Here is a 6248-nt window from a genome sequence, read left to right on the forward strand (position 1 = left end):
AAATTGTCTACACTCTGTGTTCGATGCGCTGGTAGGCACGAAAGATTCTAAATGGACTTGACTAGGAAGAGTTGAACTTAAGGAATTCAAGGTCTTGACAAATCTTAAACTAGTTAGATCTGTTTAGCCTGACAATACGAAGCTCGGATAGGTTGAGCAGGGAGATATACATGGGAATCTACTGGTCACATTAAAAGAACCCGTATCTAGAACTGTGGATTAACTTTTCCTCGATGTGCGGATTTTGTCCTTAATTCCGGTATTGATGGGGTGATTGGGGAATTCCGATAAATTAGGTCTGTAGAAAGTTGTTTTCTTTCTTTCTGTCTGTTAGTCATATGTTGCCTCCTCTGCGTGATCGAAAGATTCGACCTGGACTGTAACATATGCAACTCTATCTCTCTGCATCTTCTATCTATGCAATTCTTTTTATCTGTTAGCCATATATTGTCTCATTTGCGTGACTTACAATCCGACCTGGTACACAGTATATGCATCATTCTTTTCTTCTCAATCCCTCTAAAACTTCAGTTAGTCATATGTTTCACCCTCTGCGTGATTGGAAAAGATCCGACCTGGGTGTATAGCATATGCATTCTAAATTTAATATCTCTCCTAATAATTGTCTGCTCACCCGATGTAAGGAGTATTCTGGAAGTTCCTGATTACTGGAGCATATCAGGAAGCGGGAAACATGTTCTAGTACAATTAAAATTGAACATTTACAGATTGTCTGCAGATCTCGCTGCTCAATTTAGGTGGACAACAATATCCCTGATCGTCGTCAGATAAATGGTCCCTAGGAAATTTATTTAAGAATATAGAATCAAAAGTGTCTTATCTTTATTAGCTTGTCCAAATTTTATCACGATTTTTCGTGTTTAAGTGGACCACAATACCGGCGATCGATCAGGCATGGACATGAAGGTAGAGGTACTGACAAGTGGACTATGGTTGTCTAACAACTTTGATCCCAGTGTCACAAAATTACATTAAGCATTAGTTAAGATAAATTCAGTCTTATTTTAATTTTATTTTTAATTTTAATTTTATTTTATTTTATTTTTACTTTTAATTTTAATTTTACTTTATTTTATTTTTACAATTGTCAGAATTTAAAATTTTAAATTTTAGAAATTTTTATTTTTAATTTTTATTTTTTATTTTAATTTTTATTATACTTTTAAAATTGTCAAAGTTTTAAATTTTTAAATTTTAGAATTTTTTTTTATGTCTTAATGTTAATTTTAATTTTTTTTTTAAATCCTCAAAAGTTTTATTTTTGAAAAATATTTGAAATTTGGATTGTGCCTTACACTGTGTGGACAGCAGGTAAAATTGTCAAGGGTATAAAAGAGAGTTTACAGCCGGAAACCCTTTTATTCTTCACTTTTCAGCTTCCGGCCGCAAATCCTCTCTCTTTCTTTCTCATCTTTGAAAAAAAAAATTCGTTTTTTTTTGTGAAATTGCTCGGTTCATCTCAAAGGTAGTAAGATTCCGACCATGGATATGTATTTGTTTCACGAAATCGTTGAGTTTTGGGCCTAAAATCGACGAAAATTGGTTTGTCGGAGCTTACGGCCAAGGAGCTTACGGTCGTAAACTCCGTTTGCGGTCCTGAGCTTACGGCCACGGGTTTACGGTTGTAAACTCCAGGTTGACCGTAAACTCCTGGTTGACCGTGAACTCAAGTTTGGACAAAATAATTAATTTTTTAGGCTAAATTTAAATCGATTAAAATATTATTTGCTCAAATATCTTTATTTTCTTACTTGGTCTGTTTTAGTGCAGATCAAATGGCAAGCTTAAAATTCGCAGACATGCACAACTTGGCGATTGTACTGGCAGATCCTCCGGTTGCACATGGAGACTTCAGGTCAATGATTCACGGGCTAAGGGAATGCTGCCTAGCTTCTGCTCTCACCATGAATACTGTGGTCTATCAGAAGATCATAAGGGAGTTCTGGCAGACTGCCAAGATGAATAGGGATGACGATGGGGCGGTTACTATTGATGCAACTGTTAAAGGATGCAAGATTGTGATCAATGAGCAATTCATTAGAGAAACGTTGTTGATCAATGATTTACCTAGCTTTCCCACTGAGATCGGGATTGAGGACACTCAAAAGGTTCTCAAGAAGATGGGGTATGAAGGAAACTCTCCTCCTACAGTGAAGAAGCTCCTGCCACCATACTGGAGATTCCTGGCTCATGTGTTCGTGAGCTGCATTTCTGGGAGAAGGTCTGGGGCTGATGAGATTTCACTAAGAAACACTGGAGCCATCACTTCACTTGCGGCGGGAATAAAATTCAACTTCTCAAGATTTATCCTGGACGAGTTTGTGGACAACATCAACGCTATAACCCGGGATACTTTCTTGATGTATCCCAGGTTCATTCAACTATTCATCAACAAACAGTTTCCAGAGATGGTCAAGGTGGGAGAGACCCTTGATATGAAGTCCTTAGGTCCTCACACTGTCGGGCTCATCAAGCAAAATCGCAAGGGAAAGGTCGTCTTTCAAGGACGGCATCCACTTGTGAAGTTCGGGAGATTCGCTGAGCTAAATGAGGCATCCGAGTCTCATGGATCCACTGATAAGGCATCTTCTGAGCCTACTTCCTCAGAAAAGGTTATTTCAGAAGAGGATGTGATCACGGTGTCAGACCAAGAAAGAGAAGAGACAGTTGCTCCCAATGTTTCTGTAGCTGAGGAGCATGATCTGCAATCAGTCCAAGTCCAAAGTGACTATAATGAAGGGTCTTCTAAGAGTATGACTGAGACTGATCTGTATGAAGATCTTGATCTTACGGGCTTTGATAAGGATGAAATTCCGACAAACTTTGGAAGCAATGAAGATTTTTTGTCAAATGTCAATCTCAACACGCTACTTGACAATATCAATGATGTTGCTCATCCAGCAACGGAGATAAGGGACTCCGATGACGTTCTCGAGTCAACACCTATTACTACCGATCAAGTGGTTGATACGACAACTCCCATGGTGACAGTGTCACGGATTCCTCCCCTTGATGTTGTTTCACCTACAACTGAACCACTTCAGAGTGATGATGCAACAATCCAGACCTTACAACCTCCTTCAAAGAGAAGAAGACGTGATCCTAGACATGGACTTCTAGATTCTGATTTATCTCAGGGCCTGCCAATTACACCAACAACTACCCCTGCCATTGTCTCATCTGAACCTTTTAGTGAAGGTCCCAGCACCATCTTTGAGACTGGTGGATCTTCTGCTCAAGCAGGATTTTCTCCCCCCAGGCCAGATCATGATGCTGCCTCTGTACGGCTCGCCTTGCATCTGGCTCAGGAACAAAGCTCAATGCCTTCTCCCAGAGCTAAAGGAGTTTCTTTTAGAGAAGGTCATTCAGGGGAAGATAATTCATCAATTGAAGAGCTTCAGAAGAGGGTAAATGTACTTGATCAAAAGAACATCGAGCTCAGTATCCAAGTTAATGATCTTTTGAGCGAGAATGTAAATCTGAAAATTCAAGTTTCTGATCTTGAAGAGGATAAAGCTTTGAAGACCAAGCAGATTTCTGACCTACAAGAGCACTTTAATCTCCTCACTTCAAGTTACTTTGACTTGAAGAAAAAGCTAGAAGAGGAACTTGGTGACAAGTTCAAGACATCCGCTGACGAGTCTCGGGTCAATCTGCACATTCAAGCTCACCCCGTTGTAACTTCTGCTCAAACATCACGTATTGTTGATAGATTTGAAAAAGAGCCAGCTCAAGCTCCAAGTGTTGTGGCCTTAAAACGTGCCAAACTGGCCAAATCTGCTGAGAAGGGTCAATACTTGTTTAAGAGGAGCTCAGATCAGAATGCTCCGGCAGATCAGCCCACCATCACCTTTACAGATCTTGATGAGAATCGTTTCAAAAATATATATGGTGATAGGTTAGGGATCATTTCATGGGGATTTCACGACACTCTAAACATGTGGATCGTGAAACGGAAGAGTGGAAACACTAAGTTGTATAAAGATGCTCATGATTTCCACTCTTGGACCAGGGTTGATCTTTCAGAGTTATCAAAGGATCCGTTTGCAAATCCATCTCAGAATCCCAGGGCGACACAGTTCAAGCATTTCCTGGAGGATCAGGTACTCAAGGGTTTTCCTTCAATGAAGACTGTAGAGTCTATTATTAAAGTATACCCAAGTGTAATTGATCCCAAGACCAATCAACCTCTTCGGTCTGTGATATGGCCTGCTACCAATCAAGTTAAGCAGATTCCTATCCTTCAAAATCATCCAGATGGATCTCTGCGAACCATGGTGTACTGGGTGTTTGATGAAACTACTGCATCTGCTGTCATCAAACTTGAAAAGGGATGTATCCGCTTGTACGTCAAAAGAGACCTACTTCAGTTTGGAAAGTGGGATATACATCAGCTGAGCCATCATCAGATTAAAGTTGCAGAAGACATCTTTGAGCCAGCAGCCAAAGAGTCTACAGCTATGGTTGTGGAGATCATTAACAAACGGATATGGAATGGAGCAATGGGGAAGTCAGATGTACTGGTGGTCGACAAAGACTAAGCTCAAGCTAGCACTAAACCAAGGGGGAGATTGAAGGGTCTAGTTAGTGGTTTGGTCTAGGCTTACATTGTAATAAGTTCTTTTGAGTCTTTATGCAGTTTTGGTAGGTTGTTTGTGTTTACGGTCATAGTAGTGAGTTTACGGCCGTAAGCCTGTTTACGGCCATAAACCCAGTGTCCGGCCCAAGTCCACTATATATAGGGGTTGTGTAGGTCATTAATGGTTGTTGATTCCACAAGTGTTCACGGCTATAGAGAACAAGTTGTACCAGACGTTTAAGTAATATAAGCGTGTGCAAGCTTGTTTCAATTCTGTTTCTACTCCGATTCTTATTCTATTTGATTGTGTGATTGCTTGATCATTGGTAAAGATCCGTTTCAGGACCTTACAATAATAATAATAATAATAATAATAATAATAATAATAATAATAATAATAATAATAATAATAATAAAAACAAGATCTAGGAAAAGTAAATCCGTTAAATATTACAACATTAGATTACTTTGAAGTTTTCAACTTCACTTAAAACACAAGTATATAGTTCATATCTAATTAATATATTTTCTTGAGGATATTAAAATAAAGTTTTAGGTGTCAAACATTACACAAAATCCCTAAAAGACTAAGTATTTGTATAGACATGGAAAATCCAAAGATAGGCCCAATTTCCAAAGGGGAGGTAATAGATAGAGGGTCAAAATATTGATCAATACCTAGGATCGTATCACCCCAATTTCCCAACAATTTATCATCACATAAGATACCATATAACCAGGTACGCTACAAAATATTAGATTCCTCATTAACATACTGATGTTACCAAGTATTAATAAACAACACAGTTTTCCAAAGTGAGTTTTCAAAAAAAAAAAAATGATAACCGATTATAAATTTTTCTGGAGGGCAAAAGCTCTTTTTTATTTCTTTCTAATTTGGAAAATTGAGAGAACTAACAATCTGGAAAATGTACTATAACTTTTTCCCATAATAACAACGTACTCGCAACTTTAACCTGAAACCTATCAAAATTGTGTGCACAACACATTTATGGTTGCGATCAACAAACACAACACATGAGATGATTCTTAACTTTTGTTAATCAGGATCCGGTTTGGGTTGATCCATGAAAAAAATAGTGCAAGAGCAATAAGCTAAAATTCTATTTCAAAATACAAAGCATTAAGCTCTAAGTCTAAAAACGAAGTTACAAACAAGACCTACAATGACTTTGCAAAGACAACTTATGTGCAGGCTTTTAGGGTTGTCCATTAAATGATGAATGTAAACAACAATTTATTATCAAAATTTTGCAGTTCAAATAACTCTTGATAATGAGAAAGTCTCGACCTCATCATCAAAGGTATTCATGTACATTTTAAGGTGAACACATAGATTATATTGTGGATGATAAAAGATCAACCACTTCCAAATTGTAATATAATGCGGAAAATCATGCAGATACATACATACATACATTTATACAAATATACATAAATACATAAATATCAAACAAATCTTAGATATAGCAATGTACTTTCATTTATTTATGTAGTGTAGCATCCTACATTCAATTCTTTCGATTGCAACAATGTTCCTGTTTTTTCTTATTAAAGCATTGTACTTTGAATAAAAAATCTTATTAGAACATTATACTTTGAAAGCTCTACCAAAATATAGCATTGT

The sequence above is a fragment of the Lactuca virosa genome, chromosome 4, assembly GCF_052849685.1.
Source record: "Lactuca virosa cultivar CGN04683 chromosome 4, Lactuca_virosa_CGN04683_v6, whole genome shotgun sequence".
Lineage (NCBI taxonomy): Eukaryota > Viridiplantae > Streptophyta > Magnoliopsida > Asterales > Asteraceae > Lactuca > Lactuca virosa.